Here is a 26,756-nt window from a genome sequence, read left to right on the forward strand (position 1 = left end):
TATAGATCATTTATGTGAAAATAGGGAGGGGTGTGTGTATGGGGCTGGGTTTTCATTTGGAGGGGTTGGACGTGATGGACTTTGTCTTTTTTCAACCTGATCTAACTGTGTAACAGACCAAAAGGCAGGATGGTACTTCCCTAATTTGCAGATTCCCATTCTCCCCGTCCCCCCAACAATCAGTGCAGATGAATGCTGGATACAAATCCCCCTTAATTTCTTCTGCCTTATGGTGTTTGTTACTTTACTATGTTCAGTTCCCCAACATTCCCTTATCAAAACTGTTGCAAGGATTTGGCTGGCTTTCCTCTGTTTTCCCACTGTGACACCATTCACCCTTTTCTTCCCTTAAAAAGCCATTCTGATTTTTAACTATCAAAAAAATAGGACTGATATACACGGAATTGTTTTTGTGCCATCTTCCTATGAGTTCTGGGGTATTATACTCGGAAATGCCTTTGTGCCATCTGTTATGAGTTTTAGGGTACGTTATACATTATATGTGTGGATGAGTACAAAACCATTGTGTGTTTACATGTGGGCTGCTTTGATTTTTTTGCCCGGGCTGCTTTTTACTCCCAGTCCGGCCCTGAATGGCATAACCGAAATCTGAAAATTGTTAGAGATATTGTCAATGACACTTTCACTGTATTGCCCAAAGACAAGCTTCTCCAGAAATTCCCATTCCTGGCGAATGACTATCTGCTACTGAACCAAATTGTCCACTAAGCCACGAAAGTGTTGAGGCGTCTTTCCACGACAGATAAAGATAACCCAGTAAATCTACTGTGGCCCAGATGTAACACAATCAGAACCATCTCCCAGATTTACCGCTTTATTAGGACTGCTCTGTCGACTGAAGCACAGGACAGATCTTTACTCAGATGGACTTCTGTGATCCCACAAACAGAGGCCTCCCAAATACTTCAGTATCATGCAAAAACAATGCAAGCAATTTCTGTTAGCAAGTATCAAGAAATGGCTTTACAGGTATTGCATGGCTCTTATCTTACTCTTAGGCGGCATCACATGGGTACTCTAAATTCGGATAATTGTCTGAGATGTCATCAACCCCGGGCTGACCTTGTGCACTGTCTTTGGCTCTGCCCTATCATTCAGCAATTATGGGGAGAAGTTCAGATATACTGGAAGTCTCTGACTCAACGAGTAAACGTTTTTACGCTAACATGGGCAATTTTTGGGATACCTCCTCCACACCTGAAGCTTTCGTATTCTGAAAGGCAGCTGGCAGAAAGGTTAATGGCTGCAACCCGGAAAACCATATTGCACCATTGGCTTTCTCCATCTGAACCCCCCCTATCTCTGGTCAAACAAAAGCTACACCATATATTTCACATGGATTGGGTGGAATCCACTACAAACAAAGAACAATTTACTGATAAATTTTTTTCGACATGGATGAGTTACATTCAATCACTCCCAATTCATACTAGACATTTAACGATATATGCATTTAGATACACTACGTGGTATGATACGGAACTATTACTCGATAATGCTAATGTCCAAGACACAGACCGGTATATTCAAGATCTCCTACGCTCTCAGGACCAACCGCCACGAACGCCCCCCAGGAGCCACCACATAAATCAGATATTAAGAACAAGGTATTCTTAATTGTTTTTCTTTTCCCTTTCAATGATATGTATGAGGAAAATGCTGTTGTGTATTGTACGTTTGAAATCTATTAATGATGGATTTGTCCGTCTTTTTTTTTTTCTTTTCGTAATTCCGAATTCCTTTGTGTTTGTTTTTTTGATTTGTTATAAAATTTCAATAAAGACATATTAAAAAAAAAACAAAAAAAAAAACATGGCCATTACATTAAGTGCTTATCACCTATTAGCCTCTTAACCACCTTAATTTGCAAAACTAATAGCATAAAGGCAGTTACTCTTGCCTAGACACAATAAATTAAATTTGTAAATACAAAACAGAACCATTTACAGAAGTTAAAAGTGTATTTGTGTCGACCATTGCTAAGGTTGGGAAGTATTTAGAAGACCATGTAATTTTAAGATAAATGTCAAATTTTACGCCACTTGAATACATATTTGGGACTTAATCTCACCTGATTGTTGAGGATGCTCTTTCTCTCAGGGCTCAGGGATATACTCTGTATAAATAATTAACAAAAATGTTATCACAGTATCAAAGAATTGGTTAATATGCCATATTGCGGAAGAAGTACTAGTCAAGGTAGCTGGAAGGAAAGGGTCAGTGGGTAATATCGTTATCATTATTACTACTAACACATGTATAAAATGCAACAATATTATGTAGTTCAGTACCACAGAACACTCTTGATGTTACTATGTAAAAGGATACACCATCTGGGTGTGTGCAAGATAAGGAGTCAGCAAAGTAATAGCTGTAGAACTTTGCCTTTTAAAGGGATATAGTATAGTATATACAAAAAGGGGGGTTGTGGGAGCACTCAAAAGGCTAAGTTAAAGTATATTTAAGTACAATGGAAGGGCTACTTTTTAATGCACATTCCCTGGTCCCCTGTCTCATAAGCAATTCTGTATAAATGCAAGTGCATGTGTTTCCAAAGTTATGATCATAAAGTTGATAAGCCACCATTACACGGCAAGCTAAACCCCATACGGTGGTCCCTAACTCATAATATAAAAAATCTTTTACTTCTCTGCATAGTAGCATTACTTGTAATCAGTGTCTTGTTGAACCTTGATTTCAGTCTGTGAAGTATAGTATATTTAAGTATGGATATGTTAAATGAGGGTAATTATTTTTATAATTCTTATTTTAGTAATTTTGTAATATTTTAATACCATGTAGGCAAAAGAGATAAATGGCCAGAGCGAGACTACCAGCTCTATAACTCCTCACCCTGCTAAGGGTGGTGGCAGACGGGGAGATTAGTCACCCAGCGACTAATCTCCTTTACTGAGAGTGACTAATCTCCCAGAATTGGCATCTCTTTGGCAAGAATATGAATCTCCGGTGGGATCGATTTGGATTTCCGAAGTCGACCTAAGCTGCCTCAGGCTGGGCGACTAATCTCCCATCTACCACCACCCTTCTAAAACTAAGCCTTGTGCAGTGTTAGACTCCCAAAGACAAAAATAACTATTTTCATTTAATGGTTTAGATTTCCTTTCAAATTTAGGGATTATAAGGGAAACCTACTTTTAAGGAGCCAAGCAAAGAATCAGTCTGTGATAACCCCCTTCTTATTCTCTCTTCTTCATATCGCTGAGCTGCTATTTGTGCCTCTCTCCTAGTGCTTTCTAGCAAAACTCTCTTGCGTTGTAGATCTGTGTCTGCTTGTGTTACCTGTAACAAGCCAAAGAGTTAAACTTTTAATTGGTATCAGAACAGAACTAATGGCTGCCACTTGGGTTTTCTGTTTGTAGTTGTTTTTGGTGAAGGAAAATAAGTTTGCTTGCTTTTCCCAGTGACATTATTACAGATTGAGTTTTTTTCTGTTAAAGTAGAACTAAAGCCTAACTAAAGAAATAGGGTAGAAATGTTGAACATTATGTTTTGGGCTTCTATACCAGCCCAAGGCAACCACAGCCCTTAAGCTGTAAAGATATGTGCAGCTGAAGATGCCCCAGTAGCTCCCAGTCTTCTTTTCTGCTGAGAAATGTCACAATATAAGGCTGATTAGTACTTAATACTAATACTTGATACAGACTACTACACAGTAGCTCAGAGACCAGGTATAGATGCGGGTTATGGATCTTAAAGGGATACTGTCATGGAAAAACATGTTTTTTTCCAAAACACATCATTTAATAGTGCTGCTCCAACATTTTGTCAGTTTCCCAGCTGCCCCAGTCTTGTGCCTGTACTTAAGAATGGAAATACTTTCTGGCAAGCTGTTATTTCTCCTACTTAATGTAAATGAATCAGTCTCAGTGGGACTTAGCTTTTACTATTTAGTGCTGTTCTTAGATCTTCCATGGAGCTTTTATCTTATGTTAGGGAGTTGCTATCTCGTTACCTTCCCATTGTTCTGTTGTTAGGCTGCTGGGGTGATATCACTTCAACTTGCAGTACAGCAGTAAAGAGTGATTGAGAGCACAAGTCCCATGACTAGAGGTAGCTGGGAAATTGACAATATGTCTAGTCCCATGTCAGATTTCAAAATTGAATATAAAAAAATCTGTTTGCTCTTTTGAGAAATGGATATCAGTGCAGAAATCGGTTTGCTCTTTTAAAAAATGGATTTCAGTGCAGAATTCTGCTGGAGCAGCACTATTAACTGATGTGTTTTGAAAAAAACATGTTTTCCCATGACAGTATCCCTTTAAATGTGGCAAACTCTACACTTTTGAACATTTTTTTTTTTAAACTTTTTAACACTATTTTTGCCCCAGCCCACATTTGATGATGTCACTGGTTTGCAGCAATAGCTGCTGGTAGCATATTGGGTTGTGAATAGGGCAGTTGCGGGTCAGGCCATCAATCAAAGCAGGGGAAAATTTAGGTCGCAAGTCTGGGTTTTAAAAACATGGACCTGTGCAGGACTCCACCTTATGCAATACTAAAATGGAGAACTACGTAATAATTGTTACAAAAACTAAAAGGAATAAGTGGGAAATTCATTTAAACATTATATTTTTAAAAACGACTTTCTGTTATTACAAAGCTGTACTGATTGAATCAGACCTCTCTGTCTACCGAAGCAATAAAGTAGTATTAAGGGCATCTTCTCTTTCAATTAAGTTTATTTTTAAAAACAACCCAAAGCAAGATTGCACATTTAAGATAAATAATGTAGAGACTTTGCAGCAGTGTGATGAATTAGTAATGGCAACCTCCCTTCTATAAATGAGATAGTGGTATTTGTGTGGCTATTTTGTCCATTGAAGTTTACAACAAATGTAAATCATGCTTTTTCATATCTTTGTACAGGTGGAATATTACTGAAGGTTCCTAAATAGACAACCGTTTTGGAGCTGCAATGCAATGAATGAACCCCAACATTAAATTTTCTGTTCCATATTGCCCAGCTGTCCAAAATATTCTGAAATAAGCACAACATGTCTAGAATATATCTAAGGGACCAAATAGCGAAAAGATACAAGTCTACCTTTGGCAACAACAGCATCAATATAAATGAAATGCAGTCCAAATAACGGTTTACTTTTTATGAACACAGATACAGTACTTACTTGGCTGGAGTTGGGTGTTGTGGAAAGCAAGTGACTAGCATCCAGAGGTTGCCTGAAAAAGAATAAATATACAGTTATAACAGTGTCTTTACAGTATGAATTGACTAGTAACAAAAGAGCTAAATCTATATGGACACCTTTCATTTTGCATTCGTGGTGACAGTTGCCTTTCTTTGTTGTGCAAAATGCTTAAGGATTCTGGTCTTCTTAGATCTTCTCTTTCTCTGTCAAAGAAGACAACATTTTAACACTTTGGTAGAAGTCATGTAGGTTATTCAATGCCTCACATGGCAAACTCCCTGAAGAAGCCGAAGTCCTTTAATTATTTGATAATAGTGGATATAGATTAATAGATGCCACTAACCTGGTTCGATGTAAAATGATCTTTCCATCAGCTGTTCTCATATCTTTCACTGATGATTTTTTCACAGGAGATCCCTATAAAAAGCATAACATGTCAAAATTAACCTATTCCAGCATGGAAAAATACAATAAATTGCAATGTGACAAACAGAATTGCATTCACAAATAATCTCACCTCATTGGAAATTCGTCTCTCCTCTATGTAAGAGATAAATTGTGAGCTCAGACTATTTCCTCTGGATAGCCTATTGTCCTCCTCCTCCTCTTCTGCAGCAGAGCTATCTATATAATCTATTTGATCTAAATCATGTTCCACTATTTAAAGAGAAAATACAGTTACCATACTGGTTTGCAACTAACCAGCCTCTCTTATAACTTTACACTGTTAGATAGGCCTTACCACCACCGTTGGGAATAACAGAGTTGCTCCTACTCTCTTGCAGATGATGTTCTCTCCGAAGTCGCTGCTCTCTGCCTGCATCGCTGTTTCTTACAGTTAGTTCTGAGAACTCATCAGTTGGCTTTATGAAAAATAAGATTGAAATAAAAAAATAAACACCTCAGATTTGAACGAGATATCTATCTTAAAAAAATGTATGTTTGTGTGTGCTCAAACTATATATGGTTGGGTGGTCGTGTCCTACACCTAGAGGGATGGAGTTAACACATAGGTGATACTTTCCGACAAAAGCTCCCTTGTAGTTTAGCGTAAGGGTTCAGATTCAGTTCAACTGAACAGTAATGACTGGCATATTGTGTGTTTTAAAATTCACAAAATCACCACATCTTACAGCAATATGGGAGTAAGGGATCCATTATAGGGAAACCCATTACTCAGAAAGCTGCTAAGTAGGGGATGATCATCTCCTATTGAGTCCATTTTAAGCAAATAAACCAATACAAATTATTTCATTCTTCTCTGTACTAACAATACTTTGTACTTGACGTTTAAATGTATTTTAGCAGACTTAAGGCATGGAAATTATTGAAAGATCCCTTATTCGTCAACCACCTGTAATTTTCTGGTGGTTACACATATTACACATATTAGAGCTACAGTTTTTTTTTTGCTTTTTTTTAAACAAAGTTTTTACCTCATTGCCAGACCACCTCTTGTCGCCACTATCCACACTGTTAAAACCAGAGTCCAGACATCATCACGGCTGTAATGAGAAGGACACCTACTTTATGATCTATTTGTGCATGAAAACCATGGGCAAATATCACAATACCTTCACTGTTGCAAGTGATTTGTTTACAGGTAAATGGTCTTTGGGATTTAAAAAGAAAGGAAAAAACTAGTTCCTATTACAACTAACTTTTGTTGTAAGTAATTGAATGATGGCAGAAGCAGTCTATTATACAAGAGGAAAATTGTTAAGGGAATGCTAACAATCTGATTCCAAAAACAGTTATGCCTTTTAGATTACCCACTGTGAAACTGCATGACTAAACTGTTTGCAGTCAGGAGAGCATACTAATAAACCAATTTATATTTCATAAAAAGGTGCGAATACCCCAGAAAGTTATATATAATTCTGGAAAGTACACATTTTCTGGAATACAAAATGGATAAATATTTCTTTCTACTACAAACTACCAAAAGGCAGCAACTAATCTCCCATTATCATTAGGCACCAAGATAAACTATGAATGCCAGGGGTGTACTGAACAGTTTCATGCCCAATGTGCATAGGTTTACTAAAGTATATGGCATTTAGGGGATTATTTACTAAGCCTCAAATTCTTTTAGGTAATCTTACCTAAAAAAGCAGCAATGCTAATAATCTAGTAACCAATACAAACCAAATGTGTATGCGTTGAAACAGGTTGCAAATAAATTATACCTGCTGAATGGCTCAGTGGGTTATAGACCTTGTGCAAACTTGATATTTGCATTGCTCCATGAAAAGAAGCAGGAATGACATAAAAGTTCTACAAAGAAAGAAAATCTCTCTACATTGGAGTTAAAAGTGCTCTGCTTACGCTCTTTTCTATTGAGTGATGCAGCAGCCACTATGCAACTATGCTGCAGTGACAACTGGAAAACCACAGCCAGGCCAAATAAAACTTACTTTGAATATTTTCAGGATTAGCCGATGGCTGGTTGCCTGGAGACATCATCACACTACCTTTGTAAAATATTTTAGTCTATGTAGCTTCAGAGGGCAACAAATGATGAATCAATAGCGTGTAAAACAAAATCAAAATAAGAACGTAATATCAGTACTTAAGAACATAAACTATAACGCAACATATGCAGCAGTGATGTAAGTCTGTAGCCTGGCCCTGGGCAGCACTTGACTATTAGAACATATTAGGGATGCACCGAATCCAATATTTTGGATTTGGCCGAACTCCCAAATCCTTCGCGAAAGATTCGGCCGAATACCGAACTGAATCCTAATTTGCATACGCAAATTAGGGGTGGGAAGGGGAAATCATTTTTTACTTCCTTGTTTTGTGAGAAAAAGTCACGCGATTTCCTTCCCCGTCCATAATTTGCATATGCAAATTAGGATTCGGATTGGCCAGGCAGAAGGATACGGCCGAATCCTGCTGAAAAAGGCCGAATCCTGAACCGAATCCTGCATTCGGTGCATCCCTAGAACATATGAATCAACGTAATATCTTACCAAGTGCTAAAACCAAGTGTTCTCCGGTCATAATCAGGAATATCGGGGGCATTCTTGCAGGCTTCAATGTTCAAGTATTTGAATATATGGATTTTACCTTTGGTACATATCTGTTTAAATGTAAAAAAAAAAGTAATGTAACCATCATATGTCACAAACTAAATAAGCTAATCATAGCAAGCTTTCAAAACATTGTAAATGGATGTGGACAGTGAAGAGCAGTATAATGTTTACCTTTGTTAGCAACTAAAAAAAACAAGACAACGTGAAATTAAATCTATACCCTTTACTGGATAAATGAATACATTAATCTGATGAATGGACTTGAGAACTGGTGAAGCTTGAAGTTAAAAATCTATTCAGTCAGGAAATAAAAGCCATTGATTTATAACCACAGTATTAATTACTAACAACTGCATGGAAAAAATCTATGTTTTTTTTTGGTTTTTTTTTAACCGTTTTACTCCTATCTTGACTCTGCAGAGCACAGGCTCCTTACTGGATTAAACCATTGCTTCAAAAGATCAGGGGCGCTCCGCCAATGAGGCGAGCTGAGCCGCTCGCCTCAGGCGGCAGCGCCAGACAAGATTCCAGGGGCGGCAAAAAGCCGCTCCTGCACCTTTAAGAGCCGAATTTCCGGTTTTTAAACCGGAAATTCGGCTGCGCTATTGCGAGAGAGCGCAATTGCGCTCTCCGCAATCGTGTTCCTGCCTCCCCTCGCCGACAGGTAAGTCGGTGCGGGGGGCGGCATTGCAGGAGCCGCCTCAGGCGGCTCCTTCCCCAGAAACGGCGCTGCAAAAGATGTACAATGTACTAGCGGAAAAAAACAGTGCATACTGGAAGGTGTTACCTGGAGATTCAAAGTTTAACAAAAAAAATTTAAGCGTTGATATTGAACTGTGAAATTGTAAAAGAAACTTCAAAAGATGTACAATGTACTAGCGGAAAAAAACAGTGCATACTGGAAGGTGTTACCTGGAGATTCAAAGTTTAACAAAAAAAATTTAAGCGTTGATATTGAACTGTGAAATTGTAAAAGAGGGCATATGAAATGTAATGCTTATATAATGTCAGACCACTTTTTGGTTAATATTTGATACTAGACTAAGCTCACAGCACATAGGACAGGCAAAGACAGGTGAAAGGTGCAGTACATTCCCTTGTTCAACACAAGAATAGGGTTTGTGCTCAACATAATTTTTGCCTATTGTTAAAAAAAAAACAATAAAAAAACAAACAAACCTATGATTTTTTAGCTTAGCAAGGCAAACAGGAAAATATACTCCGTGTTTGGCTCTTGTGACATAGATACCGTATATACTCGCGTATAAGCCGGGTTTTTCAGCTCCCAAAATAAGCTGAAAAATGCTGCCTCGGCTTATACGCGGGTCAGTTAAAAAAAATTACCTCTTCCGTGCTGATGGCTGCGCCTGCGCCTTCCCTCTCTTGCTGACTGCTGCCTGGCTGCCGCCCCTGACTCCCAGGCTAGGGAGTGTGTGTGCCCGCGGTGCGCGCTCCCTGCAAGGCGTGCTGCTGCTAGTGGTGTCAGAGGAGGAGAGAGTCAGGGAGGGTGCCATAGAGAGAGAGAGAGGTCTGAGCCCGGCTGTGTGCGGCTGGGAGAGTCCGTGGGGATGAGCCAGACAGCGGGCGGCAGAGCTGAGGGACAACAGAGGAGAGAGTGAGGCGAGACCGGCAGCAGCAGCTTAGAAGGCGCAGGACAGGGCAGAGTGGGACACACGGACAGACGCTACCACTGACTGCGGGGGGAACGCCTCGCACTTCTGCAGCCTGACATGTATGTGATCATCATTAACAGCATGGACTGTCTGTAGGCTGCATATAGTCTGTCCCCCCCCTCTCTTTTGTGTCTGTGTGTGATTCCTACTGTGGTCTTTTGTCTGTCACCCTCTTTGTGTTTGTGTGGGCTCACTGTGACCTACTCTGTGTGTGTGTGACATTCTGTGTGTGAGACATTCTTTCATCTGATCTGTGCAAAATAGCCCCTTTTGTCCTTATTCTAATAATATCACTTTGTACTATACAGAACAGGGAGTGACACAACAAAGTGTGATGTGTTTGAATGTTACTGTTGTCACTCGTCAGTCACAATATTTCCCAGGGAACATGAGATCCATGCAGCTGCCAGATACTATCAGTGTAACTGTTACTCATGTACTCTCTAAATGTGTAAGTAGGCATGGTGTGTGGAGGCGTGACATGATTATTGAAACTTACCAGTAGCTGCTGCATTTCTCACCCTAGGCTTATACGCGAGTCAATAAGTTTTCCCAGTTTTTGTAGGTAAAATTAGGTACCTCAGCTTATACACGGGTCGGCTTATACACGAGTATATACGGTAATTAGATAACCAGTGCACAGGTAATTCCTCTGCACAAAATGGACTTTTGTTTATCTTCAAGCCAAAATAGTCAAAACAAATAGCTAAGAGAATGGGGCTGTTAATACAGACTTCATAATTTATTGTTCTCTCTCTCTCGCTCTTAAAGGACATGTCAACTCCTACAACAAAAATCTTATAAGCGATATGCCTTGTTACATGTTTTACATACCTAGTATTGCAGCCCTTGGAAAGTGATCCGTTTAGCAGCTCTGTTGATTTTGGCTGCCTGCTGCTGTCCTGCACTATCTGCCTCTCTCCCCCCTCCCTTCGGAATGCAAGCTGTAGTCTGGCCAGACGCACATGCGCACTTGTCTAAACTAATCTAGCACATGCGCAGTTTAGTTGAATCGGCCTCAGCAAAGCCATCCAGCCGCATCATGAGTGACCTCTGTGTCTTCATTCCGCCAATCAAAAATAGCATTGGCGGTTGCTAGTGACTGTATTCTGCCAAGCTTTAGCTCTCTGCTCCCCCCGCTTCTAGCACATATGTCATGCACACACATATCAGTAGATTCAGGTCAGGACTTTGACTAGGCCACTCCAAAGTCTTCATTTTGTTTTTCTTCAGCCATTCAGAGGTGGATTTGCTGGTGTTTTCGGGTCATTGTCCTGCTGCAGCACCCAAGATCGCTTCAGCTTGAGTGACGAACAGATGGCCGGTACATTCTCCTTCAGGATTTTTTGGTAGACAGTAGAATTCATGGTTCCATCTATCACAGCAAGTCTTCCAGGTCCTGAAGCAGCAAAAACAACCCCAGACCATCACACTACCACCACCATATTTTACTGTTGGTATGATGTTCTTTTTCTGAAATGCTGTGTTACTTTTACGCCAGATGTAACGGGACGCGGCACCTTCCAAAAAGTTCAAACTTTTGTCTTGTCGGTCCACAAGGTATTTTCCAAAAGTCTTGGCAAATCATTGAGATTGTTTTTTAGCAAAATTGAGACGAGCCTTAATGTTCTTTTTGCTTAAAAGTGGTTTGCGCCTTAGAAATCTGCCATGCAGGCCGTTTTTGCCCAGTCTTCTTCTTATGGTGGAGTCGTGAACTGACCTTAATTGAGGCAAGTGAGGCCTGCAGTTCTTTAGATGTTGTCCTGGGGGTCTTTTTGTGGCCTCTCGGATGAAGTTGTCTCTGCGCTCTTGGGGTTAATTTGGTCGGCCCGGCCACTCCTGGGAAGGTTCACCACTGTTTCCATGTTTTGCCATTTGTGGATAATGGCTCTCACTGTTGGTTCGCTGGAGTCCCAAAGCTTTAGAAAATGGCTTTATTACCTTTTGAAATTGAACTCAGGTGTGATAAACCACAGTTAAGTTATTTTTTAACAAGGGGGGCAATCACTTTTTCACACAGGCCCATGTAGATTTGGAGTTTTTTTTTCTCCCTTAATAACGTAAACCTTCATTTAAAAACTGCATTTTGTGTTCAATTATGTTATCTTTGACTAATAGTTTCCGGCTGACTGCAGGGAGCAGAGCAAGAGAGCGGAGACATTAACTATTACACTGCCAACCAGGATAACTACTGTATGTAAGTTATTAGCAAGTTAGCAAGTCAGAAGGAGTCAGAGTATTGGCACATGCGCATTGCTAATAGAAAGAGCGCAAGCATGAAAAAATGGCCACTGGGTTAATGAAGGCGCTGGGAGGCAAACAATGCATCGGTGCAGGGAAGGTAGAGCGTTTTTCCAAGTAAAAATAATGCAGTTCGATTGGGGCTTAAGTAGGCTACACAGGCTTGGTAAAAGTCAAAACCGGCTTGACATTTCCTTTAAATGAGTTGCATTTTCCTTTAAAAAAAGTTGCGCTAGCGAAGGCTAATTTGCATACGGCGCGAAATTCAAATTTCAATGGAGGAACACGTATCTGCACTACAAATGCCTAGAAAACCTTCAAATCAGGCAATAAAAATGTTATTTTGCCCTACACATGTGCCCACTGTCTAGGTAAGTTGCCATGAGTCAGGAAATGTAGGGGGGAGGAAGGGGAGCCCCAAAAAATTTTCGATCTTTTTCAGCCTGTCAGCCATCGTGTAGAAAACACGCCAGCATTTTTTGGGACTTAGAAAAAATTTTTGACTTTTTTGAAACAATCCCTATCTACTACTATTGCGCTTCGCCAGGTCTGAGGTGGCGAAGGAAGTCTAGCGTAAAAGGTAGCGTTCGCTACACTGCGCAAGTTAGTGAATTTGCGTAGTTTCGTCGCTAGCGAAGATTCGCCTGGCGTAAGGTTGCGAAGTAACACAAGCGAAACTACGCCAGCGTTCGTTAGTGAATTTGCGCAGTAGCGAAAATGCCAAACGCTAGCGAATTAACGCTAGCGTGCGGCGCTTTGCGCCTTAGTGAATTTGCCCCTAGGGGTCTTCTAAACAGAGGACACAAAACTATCCAGGCCAATTATTTCTATCCAGGATGTAGCATTCTTGCAGCACGATCTAGACAAAAATGGCAAACAGAACTGAGTGTTAATAAATGTAAATGTATGCACCTGGGAATAAAATATGCAAGCCAATTAAACCCTAAATGTGTATAGGCAAATTATTGATGGAGAGGGGCCAAGGGTTAATAAATTTAGCTAATAATCAGCTTGTCTGTAGCAAGCAATGCCAGTCAGCAGCTGCAAGGGCAAACAAGTTTTTGGGTAATTCTTTCTCTTTGCAAATAACTTGTAACTCCTCGTTTTAAGTGTGCAGTTCCGATTTATTCTCCATTGCTCAAAAGGGATTACGGAAATAGAGACAGTCCAGAGAAGAACAACATGGCGGGTCAAGTTGGGATAGTTTACACTGGAGAAAATGTGACTAAAGAGGGTAATCATCAATGTGTATACATATACAAGGGGACAATAGAATGAAAGAAATTGAACAGTAGATCCCACCAGCAGAAATTACATGATCCATTCAGATTTCAAGAAAAGAGGTTTTAAGTCATTATACTGGAAGATAAATTAGATGGCTTCTAGAAAAGTTTAGATGACTATTAAGCAAGAAAAAAAACAAAGGTGTATGAAAATAGATGTAACCAGGGACTGGTCCAATAGCCATCTTGTAACCGGGTAGGAATTTTTTACCCCCCTTTGAGGCAATTTGTAAAGGATTCAGACAGGATTTTTTGCAACTAACAGTTCAGCAGGTTTCACTTAAAGGAGAACGAAAGCTTACCCAACATAGTTTACTGGAATGTAAGACCTCCTGATAAGTGTCCTGAATCTCTAGGTTTTTATTGCTGTAAAGGCATTCAGCTACCCATAAATCATGACTCTAGCTGTCCAAACTGCAGACCCTTTTGCGCATGCGCTAAAGTCCCTTCTATAGAAGGAGCATGAAGGATCAAAAGGAGCATGCGCCATAATGAGAGATACCGGAGATACTGCCCGTGGCAGTGGGGGTGTGGAATGCTAGCAATGCAGTGACGTCACTGTACTTCTACGGAGAGTTTGGAAGACTGGAGCGTGCAGAGAGAAAGTAAGCAAAGTAAGGGGAAACAGTGAGTGCTTAGAACAGTTTGAAAATCATGTTAAAATAAAACAGACTTAATTTTAACATGTCCTTGTCCTTTAAACAAAAATGCTGAGGTTGATGGATGCGTGTTTTCTTTTTTTAAGCCTAAATTACTATAAATTGAGATAGTTGTCACTTGAACCACTGCAGAATCCAAATATGGGTAATTGTTTTTCTAATATACTGTTTCCTGCACTGGTAAAATTTAGAAGAATTTACTTCAGAAACACAACTATAGTTTATATAAACAAGCTGCTGTGTAGCCATGGGGCAGCCATTCAAAGCACAGGTTACACAGTAGATAACAGATAAGTTCTGAAGGATCCCATTGCATAACAGTGAGCTTTTCTGTTATCTGCTTCATATCCTGTACCTTTTCTCCTTTTTCAGTTTTTAATGGCTGCCCCCCATGGCTACACAACAGCTTGTTTATATAAACTATAGTAGTCTTTCTGAAGCAATCACACCAGTTTTACCAGTGCAGAGCAACAGTACATTATATGGTCATTCCTTTAAAACACTTATATTTTGGTGTTACTGTTCCTTTAACAATGTAACTGGCTATAAATTAAATGATCCGCTTGTCTGGCAAGGGGCTGAGTCAGCAGCTTAAATCTGCCCATATATGGCCACCTTGAGACATGTACGTGCAACTTGATTATGTATGTTAATATAAATGAAGAAATCCCTGATGTAAACACTCACCTGTGCTGGTGGAGACTGCAGAGGATTGTTATCAAGGGTGATGGTTTGGAGATGCCGTAGGTTTCGAAAGCATACTGGAATACAAATAACTTTATTACATGAAATATCTAAGCGGACTAGTGGCAGTTCTGCAAGTTCTAAACAGAATGAAAAAAAAATAACATTTAGTATTTATTAATATTCATAAGTAAGAATATTGACATTTGTTTTGTTACAGAACACGTCATACATTTATAAATTACTTATTGCTTTTTTTAGGGTCAATCAGATTAAAAAAGAACAGACAGGTTTGAAGTACACACAGTAGTAGTAGCAGCACAGGAAATACAATTCAAGTAGGACAGACAAAAAGTGTCAGCTATAAAATCCCATATAACCAAGGAGAAATATAAACTAATGGAAGTTTATGATTGTAAAACAGTTGACAGTATAGACAAGGCATGCTGCCATAGCAACAGCAAAGAAAAGCATTATAAATCTCATGGCCCATTACATATTTGAAAAACAAGGTTGTCTTGGCATTATTGAGCATTTTAAACTAACATTTGTTTGTCCTCATCTGTAATGTCCTAATGTTATTGAATTTCTAACCACTTTTTGGTTGATTTTTTGGAGAAAACTCACAATTTCTGTTGTTGCTTTATATACATGCACCCATAGACTGGGGTGAACTGTGAGTATATTCTCACTCTTTCACATTTTTGTTTATTTCTGTTATTGGACTTTAATGTACTTTGGTAGGGCTTATATTGGCATTTTGCACCATTCTTTTTATTGTACCATTTCTCATTCTCTTTATTTGTTATGAAATTTTACATTACTGTTCCCAATTTCTAAATGGTTTTGGCTCAGCAGATATTCTTGTATACACCCCCATAATTTCAAGGCAAATACATCTACAATTTTTTTTTTGCAATTAAACTTTTATTAAGTTTTCAGATAAGTAGAGAAAATAAAAGAAAAAAAAAAGGGGGTACAGAAAGGAGAAAAAGGGGGGGGGTAGTACATACAATTCAGATTAACAATCTGCAATGCAAAAAATAGGCCCAAATATCGTATACATGAAGGCAGCAAAAGGGTGGACAGGGTTAGGGGAAGACAGAGGGTGGTAAACCCACACTTTATACTAAGGTTCGTTTATAATAGTCGGACTCCTTAAAGGAGAGCCATCGTAACCACCTTGCGGCATAAACAGCAGAAGAATCAGACAAATAAAGAGAGAGCTCCTCAAATTTATGCAATTCTTCCACCTTTAAGTACCAGTCACGAATCGTCGGGGCTAAGGTTTGCTTCCATTTTAAAGGAATTAGCAGTTTAGCAGCATTAAGTAAATGTGGTTCAATCGTGGAGGTAAAGGCACCAAGAGATTTATCCATGTGAAACAACAGGACGTATGTCGGATCATCTGGGATGTCGAAATGTAAGATTTCACGTATAGCTTGCCTCACATCATTCCAGAAAGGCATAACAGATGGGCAGGACCAGAAGATATGTAATAGGGAACCCTCATTTGTGCCACATCTCCAACACCTGTCACTAGTATTAGGGTAAATATGTTTTAGCCTGGTCGGGGTATAGTACCAGCGTGACATTATTTTGTAATTGGTTTCCTGTATTCTACAACATCTGGTACTCTTAAACAATTTAGACATGATAGCACTGAGCTGTTTTTCCGAAAAGTGTACATTGAGATCAGAGGCCCAGAGGCCCATGAGTCAACAAATGAAGGGGTAACAGAAGCGGTAGAGTAGCGTAAGATTTTATAAATGCTCGAAATTATATGCATGGGAGCGAGTTCCATTGAACACAGAGATTCAAAAGGAGTTTGAGCTCTACCCAATACGGTGATGCCACCTAGGGAATGGAAGAAATGTTTAATTTGAGCAAATTTCAAATGATCCAGTTTCGAGAAAGGTTTGACAGTGTGAAACTTTTCTTTATCTATGAAGTCACCCTTATCCAGAAAATGAAACAATTGCAAATTGTCTTCTATCAGCCAATGCGAAAAATATTGCTGGTGTTGTCCCAATGGAAATGCAGGGTTATTGATGATCGGTACAAGTGGAGAAGGGTATTGTATCAATTTAAATTTTTGGCGGCATTTATCCCATATCGACAAAGTATGGGGAAGTAAAGGGTGATCAGTGAACCGAATACGTCTGTGTCTAGCATCTAGCCAAGCCAAATGAAGTAGGTAACTGTATGTTGCCTGTTGTTCTATCTCAACCCATAGTTTGGAATCTGTGTGATGTGACCAGTCGACAATTCGACCCAATACTGCTGCATAGTAGTAAAGTTTACAATCAGGAAGAGATACTCCTCCCTTTTCTCTAGCCATAACAAGGGTCCTATAGCTTAGTCTACTCTTTTTATTCTGCCATATGTATTTGGTAATAGTGGATTGTAGAGTGTCTAACATATGGTCTTGCACCGGTAAAGGGAGAGTTTGGAAGAGGTACAGAATGCGAGGAACAATATTCATTTTGATAACATTCATTCGACCAAACCAAGAAAGTGGTTTATCAAACCAAGAGTCTAGGTTTTTAGTAATAGCTGTCAAAAGATCTTTAAGGTTTCTCATCATCCATTCGTCATAGTCCTTGGTGATTTTAAGGCCTAAATATGTGATATACTGTGGGGACCATCTATACGGAAAGTTCTGTGACAAGGCTTGAATAGTTCTAGCGGATAAGGATATATTTAGTGCCATAGATTTAGAAAAATTTATTTTAAAGTTACTAAAATAGCCATATTGTGTAAATAATCTGTTCAATACCGGGATAGAGATTATAGGTCTTGTAATAAAAAAAGAAGGTCATCGGCGTATGCCGCAATTTTATGGTGTAGTTTATTGACAGTCACACCATTAATGTCAGGGTGCAGGCGGACATGACAGAGGAAAGGCTCCAGAGCCATGATAAATAGAGTAGGGGATAGGGGGCATCCTTGTCTGGTGCCATTGCGTATATCGATGTAGTGAGACATCTGACAGTTAACGCGTACTCTGGCGATTGGATTATCATATAGAGCGTATATCCAATTTAAAGTTTTCGGGCCAAGACCAATATACTTCAAACAGGTAAACATGTATGTCCAATTGACACGGTCAAAGGCCTTTTCCGCATCTGTAGAAAGTAACATTAGTGGTAATTTATGAATTTTCGACCAATGTAAGATATTTATCAATTTGTTAGTATTGTCGCGGCCTTCTCTACCTCTCACAAAACCAACCTGTTCCGGATTTATGATTTTATGAAGAATGTTATTCAGCCTAAGTGCAATAATTTTCGCTAAAAGTTTAACATCACCATTCAGTAAGGATATAGGCCTATAACTGCTCGGGTCGAGTGGAGTCTTGCCAGATTTCAACAGAAGACTGATGTGCGCCTCTAGCGATTGTTTATGAAAGCGGGACCCTTGTTGGATACTTTGAAAGGCTTTGAGTAGTTTAGGGAGAAGGCAATCTTTAAATGTTTTGTAGTATAAGATGGTAAGGCCATCCGGACCGGGCGCTTTCCCCACTGGTGTGTTTTGAAGGGCTGTCGTTAACTCATCTAAAGTCAAATCCGCATCCAAAATATCGAAGTCGTGTAGGGAGTGGCCATATTCAGGCATATCATCTAGAGAATTATCTGGCAGTTGATAAAGATTCCTATAAAATAGTTCAAAGGTTTCTGTTATTGATTCCGGAGTATGTGTAAGAGCACCATTTACTTTTTTGATAGCAGGGATAAAGTTTTTAGTTTGCTTATGTTTTAAAACCCTAGCCAAGAGCCGACCACATTTTTCTCCGTGTTCATAAAACCTATGTCTGGAAACAGTAATTGCTTTAAGGGTAAAAAAATCAAAATGAGTTGAAAGGGCTTTTCTGGCTTCCGTTAATTTTGCAAGGGTGTCGTCACTGTGTGACCGCTTATGGGTTTGCTCTAATTGTTGTATTCTACAGATGAGATCGTTTCTAGTATGTCCCTTGTCACGTTTTCGTTTGGCGCCATGTTTGATAAGGTGTCCCCGTATTACGCATTTGTGTGCCTCCCAACATGTTAGGGGTGAAACATCAAGTGTGAGGTTCTCAGCAAAGTAGTGTTGAAGCTGAGTTGATATGTCCTGGCGTATGGTATCATCTGTCAAAAGCGATTCATTGAGACGCCAATTACCTTGTTTGAGTGTGGGAATAGGTGTACTCAGGGTAAGAGTTACCATAGAATGATCCGACCATGTTCTAGTGAGGATGTTACTATCTAAGACATCACTGAGCGCCGCATGGGATAAAAAAATATAATCAATTCTAGAATATGTGTTGTAACGGTGAGAGTAAAACGAATAATCCCTTTCATTGGGATATAGAATGCGCCAGGGGTCAATTAGTTGAAGGGAATGTAGCGTTTGTTTGCAACGCGACAATCGACGGGGCGCTATACTAGAATTGCCTTTAGAGCTGTCTAAGTGCGGATCTAGGGGTAAGTTGAAATCACCTCCCAGTACCAAGGTACCTTCTGTAAAGAGTGATAGTGCGTCTTGTATTCGCGTGAGTTCCTGGTCTTGGTCACTATTAGGTAAATATACGTTTGCGAACGTGTACCTCCGGCCCATGTAGAAGCCCTTCACAAAGACATACCTTCCCAACACATCACTCTTTCTATCAGTTACAGAAAAACCAAAGTTACTGGAAAAAGTAATTGCAACCCCGCGTGTTTTAGTGGGCTGGGGTCTACTAGTGAATAATTCTGGGAAATGTTTGTTATTCCATTTAGGCACTGCATCTTCTTTAAAGTGAGTTTCCTGTATAAAAATGATATTGGCCTTTTGTTTCTGAAGGTCTGAAGAAAGTAAAATCCTTTTTTGAGGGGAGTTGAGACCATTGGCATTAATGCATTAATGCTAACAATCTTGAAAGAACTTGTACCTCGAGATGTGGTGCGTAAGGCAGGCATTTATTATCTCTCAAATGGGAGTAGTAAGATAGTAGGTGGGAGAGACAAAAATGGAGAACAGAGGGAACAAAACAGAAAAGGGAATGGGGGATCAAAGTACGTCGCTACAAGGGGTAGGCTCAAGGCACTACTCCCGCAGGGTGGCTTGAGACGTAATAGCAGGGGGAAGTAGGCTGTGGGTCTAGAGTTTGGCAAGGAATTAAAGGAGAGGGCTCCCGCTCCTCAACCTCCGGGTCAACCACCGCAATCTCGAACCCAGAGAGACATGTATAGAAATAACATCAAAATAAGCTAATACCGTGAACAATATATTATTTTGCATTTTTTATTTTTATTTTATTTTTTCTTCTTTTTTTTTCCCTTCTTTTTTTCCCTCCTTTTTTCTTTTTTCTCTCCTGTCCTCCGTTATAGGCAAAAAAAAGGAGGGGGAATCAGAGGGTAGGGAAGGATAGATTAAACAAAAAAAAAGGGGGGGGTTAAAGGGGAAAAAAAAAAAGGGGGGGATGTAGGGGTGGGGCAAGTAAGGCACTCTTAGGAGGTTAATAAACAGAAACTGGCGGTATGGAGGTCGCCTACGATAAAAGAGAAGCCCAGTGCAAGTATATATAGCAAGAAGTGTTAATTTCCAGTTGTATCCACAAGGTGAAGATGTCCAGTTGCTGCAAAGGACTTGTCCAAAAAAAAAAAAAAGGGGGGGAGGAGGGAGGGGGGAAAGCAAGAACAACTCTGAGTCCCGTGGACAAAAATATCGCAAACCGAAGCCATAAGGTAGACAGTCTGTCTATATGTGAAGGTAAGGCTGTGAGTAACAAATAATAGAACCCACATTCAAACTTAAACCAAGAATGTGTAATCAAAAAAAAAAAAAAAAAAACCAGTAGAAATTGGGAAAACATCAACAAGAGAGGCTCATGAGGAACCAAAGAGGTAGAGCCGCAGAGTTATCGAGTAAGGAGGTGGAACAGCCGAGCAGGGCAAACAAACAGCTTACCAACAAAAGTGTAGCGGTGATAGAAGTTGAACCTTCATCACCGAATCGCCATAGGAATCAATAGAGGTGTCGTGGAGCCGTCATGGATGCCAGGGCAGGCAAGAGATTCATCTCCGATGGTGTTATAGCGAGCCGACGCACCATGGCCTTAGGTGGGATGGGGTGGCTCCTCTGTATCAGATCTTTTCTCGGCAGCAATTGGTAATGCACTCCGTTGATCCAGGTCAAGCGGGGGTCTGTCTGGATAGACATATCTTTGCCAATCTTGTATATCCACAGGTGGCAGCTCAAGCTTGTGAAAAAAGACCTGCGCATCAGAGGGGTCTCTGAGTGTGTGTGTTTTGCCATCCTTATGTGCCAGTAGGGCGAAGGGGAAGCCCCATTTATAAGGAATATTCCGTTCCTTAAGAAGTTGAAGCACATTGCGTAGTAGGCGTCTCTGAAGGACCGTAGTATAGGCAAGGTCTTGATAAATCTCTATATTGTCTCCGTCTAACTGCACCACTTTGAGCTCCCTGGCCTTACGCAATATGTCTTCCTTAACGGTACAATTTTGGAAGGCACAGAGAATATCTCTAGGTTTGTTAGGGCGGCCCCCACTAACTCTATGTAGTCGATCAATGTGCAGAGTTACCTCTTTGTCTTGCCCTAGGAGCTGATTAAAAAGGCCGGTAAGAGTGGGCCGTAGAGCTGCATTAGGAATATCTTCAGACACACCTCGTATGCGAAGGTTACAGCGGTGGCTCCTATTCTCCGCATCTTCCAACATGCGACGCAAGTTAAAGATGTGTCGGGCTTGCGTGGTCAATCTAGAGGAGTGGGTCGTAACGGTATGCAGGAGATCTTGATGTCGCTCTTCCAGATCGTTCAGTTTAATAGCAACGGTACGGATTTCAGCTTTTAAGACCTGCGTCTCCTTCTGTTGGCCGGTTTTAATTTCCGTGAGGAGATTTGCCAGATCAGCTTTTTGTGGCAGAGCAGCGATCAGCGAAAGCAAACTAGCAGTATCTGTAGCACCGGCAGGCTCCTGCATTTCCTCTAGGCGCTCTTGCTGCGTAGTATCAAAGGCCTCGTCAGCCGCCATATTGGGAGTCTCGTCAGCAGCAGGAGACGAAGGCGTTTTATTAAAAAACTGCCCGATTTCTTTGTCTTTCCTCGTCGGGACAGACTTCTGAGAGGAAGAAGTGGTAGTAGCTCTCTGGTTCCTTCTCATGATAAGGCAAATGTAGGAGAACGGTAGCCCAAAAGCGGTGAGGAGCAGGAGCCCTTGAAATACACGTCCGCTCTAGGCAACCATCAAGCCACGCCCCTCACATCTACAATTTTAATGCTGCATATTTAAATGGATTCTGTTGTGATTTTTATGGTGTAGTTTCTATTTCAAAATGACATGATTACATAACAAATAAGTTACTCTACCATATAAAATGTTATTCCTGAACCAATGAATGTATTTTTTTTAGCTGTAAGGTGTGTAGGCAGCAATCTCAGATCACTGTGCCTGTGGTTCCAGAAAAAGCACGCACTCCACAACGGAATTGCTATTGTTTTTCCTACTCAATGTAACTGGAAGGTTTAGAGTGGGACTTGAATTTTTACTACTGAGCAATATTCTCATATATACCACTAGATGGAGCATTTTTATCAATGCCGGGGATCTGTTGATGCCTATACTCATGCATTAAAAGTGGGAAGGTGCTAGTTTTGGGATCATTTTCCTGTACTTATAAACAAATCTATATCTGAATGTGCCAAAATTACTATACAAATATGCAATAACTCTTACGCCATACCATATTAGACAATAAGAGGTCAAGCTGTTCAGTATGATCAGTATGAGATTCTAAAGTAACTAATACAGCAAGAGTGGATTCTGGACGTTAACGCTAGCATTTTAAAAATACACTTAACTCTTTGTGTGCCAAGCAAGAAGTGATGCATTCCCTGACAGTTCATAGAATGCACTTTCATAGCAGCTTCATCTACCTCTGAGGTGCATTCTTCTCTTTCAGAGCCCACTGAGGGCTTTGTGACAGATTGTGAGAACAGAGCTTCCTAGGATCCATAGCAAACAGCAGAAATGTGACAACAACGTGTTAGAAAATGTCTTGCTGTCCACAAGGAAGCTATTAACACTTCATTCTGTGCAGACTATTCATTAACGATCCTTTCTTTGCAGTGCTGTAGCCCTTCTGCTGTCTTTAGTTAGTGCACACTTATACACACACAATTCATCCTTTTAGGTCTCTTATTACTATGCACACTTATCCACAATGGTGCACACATTTGCACTCTTGCATACATTAAATAAAAAAAAAAGAAGAAAGATGTAAAAAGTTTATTAACTGTGCGAAGTATATAGTGGATTAAGTTCTTTGACCACTAATCAGAACCGGTGTGTTGTGTGTTGCATTATTATTATGTGTATACATTGTTTATATGAATAGTAAGTAATAATTTGCAAAAAGCAAATATACATGACAATTGACACATTTACTTATCTTCATAAGCTAATTTAACAGAACTGTAAATTACTATAAATATGTCCATTAGCTATATAAAAGAGATTATGTAAATTAAATGTAGCACTTCACAAATAAAAGCAACAAACAACTTCAGGAAGCGTTAATTTAGAGAGACTAGGAAAGTGGAATATATACAACCAGCACCTGCAGAAGAAATTAAGTTACTCTACCACCTACCTTCAGGAAGTTGTACAAGGTGGTTTCTCCTGATGTTTAAGTCCCTTAAGGATTCTAACTTTCCGATTTGTGTAGGAATTGTCTGAATTTCATTACAGCTTACATCCTGAAACATCAAGAAAACATTTAGAAGAAGGAATCACTAAAGACAGATCTCAGACCATGATATTTCCTTATCATAATGGATTCAAATATTTGAATCCATGATAAGGAAATATCATGATTTTTTTTTAATTACAAGGCAGGGTACTGAAAAGGTATCACCCACCTACATTAGTTCAAGTATTATAATCTTACATACAAGCATGCAACACACTATTATCCAGAACTTTTTGGGGACCTTTTTGATCACTATACCTAGGGGCAGATTCACTATGGGTCGAATATCGAGGGTTAATTAACCCTCGATATTCGACTGGGAACTAAAATCGTTCGACTTCGAATATTGAAGTCGAACGATTTTGCGCAAATCCTGCGATCGAACGATCGAAGGATTTTTCGTTCGATCGAACGATTAAATCCTTCGAATCGAACGATTCGAACGATTTTAATCCAACGATCGAAGGAAAATCCTTCGATCAAAAAATCACAGGCAAGCCTATGGGGACCTTCCCCATAGGCTAACATTGAGTTCGGTAGCTTTTAGCTGCCAAACTAGGGGGTCGAAGTTTTTTTTACAGGGAAAGTACTTTGACTATCGAATGGTCGAATAGTCGAACGATTTTTACTTCGAATCGTTCGAATCGTTCGAATTCGAACGAATTTAACCAATTCGATGGTCGAAGTACCCAAAAAATACTTCGAAATTCTAATTTTTTTTCATTCGAATCCTTCACTCGAAGTTAGTGAATCTGCCCCCTAAAGTCTACTAAAAACATGTAAGCATTACATAAAATCCAATAGGGCTGTTCTGCCATCAGTATGGACTTCTGCAGCTTAGTTACCATCAAGTATAAGTTACTGCTAAATTATACCAGAGAAAAAGGAAAATATTTATAAAAATTATAATTCTTTGCTTAAAATGGATTAAATGATAGATGGCCTTCCTATAATTCTGAACCTGGATATTGGGTTTCTGGATAATCGTCAGCAATTTATAAAAATCAAAACAGGCCATTTCCTTCCCACATAGAGTAAAGGCCCTCCAATGGGCTTTCCCGAAACTATATATATATTGGGCAGGGTTGAAAATCCCATCTGATCGTGGCCGCATCTGTTTGTTGATGCAGTCCCACAATCTGACCACTGGCATTGCCTCCATTCTGATCTGATTGTTGGGCCCTAGGGCCCACAATTGGATCAGCCCGATATCGCCCACCTCAATGTAGGCATATCAGGGAGAGATCTGCTTGTTTGGCGACATCGACAAACGAGTGGATCTCCCTGTGTACGGCCACCTTAATACACGCATATTCTTGGTAAACCTACCAGTCAGATTCCTTAATGATCCAATCTCTTCTGGCAAAGAATCCAGCTTATTGTTACTGGCAATAAGAACTTTCAACGGAAGGCTGCATAGGTGTCCAGGCAGTGACGTGAGCTGATTGCGACTTAAAAAAAAAAAAAAAAAGGTTTAGAAAAAAAGACCAGAGTAAAAAGGAATATTGCAATCACTCTCATTTAAAGTAGAATATACACACAAGATCTAAATTGCAGCAACAAGGTCAGTAAAGAAAAAACTTTTTATTATAACTACTGAAAGCAAAAGTTTGGAGAATTCTCTTTATTGTTTCAGCACAATAATGCCCCTTTGCACAACAGTTTTGTTGAAATGGGAGTAGAACTTGACTGCAAAAATCCCTTTCTTCCACTGCAACACCCAAAACAATGATATTTCTCTTATCATTTGTGAAGCAGTAGGGTACTGAATTCCAAATGACTCCCAAAAATCCACTGCTTATTACTTCCTGTTGCCAGTCTGAAGGCAAAATGCTAAATCTGCTTGTCATTAACATCAATAAAGTCTGCAAGCCAAAGAATTCCAAGAGAAATTTATAAGCAAAAACAAAGGACAAAAAAATATATTAAACAACAGAAGTTTAGCAGCTGCATGGAAAGTAGCGATCGAGCTATCACTAGGACACGTATGATGATATGGACAGCAGCTGTATGTGAGAAGTATATTTAGCCAATAAGTGTAGTGCATGTCAATAGTAATAATAAATTGCTGCTTCTCATTATAAAATAAATATCTAGGCACAACAGTTTTGGTTCAGAGACTGTGCAAATATCAATTGCTGGATACTGACAGATATTAATTCATTATTTGAGTGCATAGAAAAGCAGATCTCTGTGTTATACAATGCAGTTTAATTACATTACAACATGGAGTGGTTACCTGATATTCAGGAAGTTCAAGGCCTGTAAATTTAGGGTTGTTTCTGGCACATGTCGGATGCAGTTCTGGTAGAAGTTCAGAGTCTCCAAGGAAACATAGTTGCAAATCTCAGGTGGAATCTCACTTAGTCTGTTCCGAGATAAGTCTATAAGAAAGACAATCATTACGTCCTGAATAAAGTCTCACAATAGCGTAAAGTACAACCAGAGAGAATTTCATAAAATCCATTTGTAAGGGAATGAAAGACTGGCTGTAAAAAAAGGTGTCTAAATCGTTCCCCAAAAAGCACAGATCGCATGGCACAGAGAAAGTCTTGTAGTGGAAGCATGGGTCAAAATATTTTCAGCCAGCATTAACCTGCCCTCACCCATCCCAAAAGCCCCACTGCACAATGATAATTTATATACACAGGCTGGATTGACAATCCTTGATGTCACAGCTGGCCAAGACTTTTGGGGACTGGCAAAGGGTGCTGGGAAGAGTAGGGGAAAGGCGGAGGTACTGAACTGGGGAAGACTGTTTTGACATATGGAATTCTAAGCCAGTCCTTGTATGGCAACGTTTATAGTTTACTATATATATTTGTTCACAAAGATTTTCTGTAATTTTCCCAAGCTTTATATTTCAGAATGAAAACAAGAGTAAATGAAGATTTTCCTACATAAAGTGAGAAAATCTTAGACAGGGCTGCTGTTAAGGTGGCCATAGACGCACCAATAATATAGTATGAAACTAATTTTCGGGCAATATTCGGTGTGTGTATGGTGGGAGATGAGCCAATCAATTTCTAACCCCAGTAACAACAGATTAAAGGTGGCCATACACGAGCAGATAATGCTGCCGATATCGGTCGTTTAGACCAATTTGACAGCTAATCTGCCCATGTATGGAGGCTTCCAATGGGTCTTTCCGATCGATATCTGGACACGATCGGGAAGGTTTGATTTTTCTCCTGACCCGACCCGTCAGAGCCCATTGCGCTCGTCGTAATCCGATCGTTCGGCCATAGGGCCGAATG

The 26,756-nt window shown here is 39.8% G+C and overlaps 1 pseudogene; it reads right to left on the bottom strand.

The window, feature by feature from the left end:
* LOC121393926 overlaps positions 1-26,756 on the bottom strand; it is a 77,090-nt pseudogene that overhangs the window by 21,798 nt on the left and 28,536 nt on the right.

Source organism: Xenopus laevis, chromosome 5L (assembly GCF_017654675.1).
Source record: "Xenopus laevis strain J_2021 chromosome 5L, Xenopus_laevis_v10.1, whole genome shotgun sequence".
Classification (NCBI taxonomy): domain Eukaryota; kingdom Metazoa; phylum Chordata; class Amphibia; order Anura; family Pipidae; genus Xenopus; species Xenopus laevis.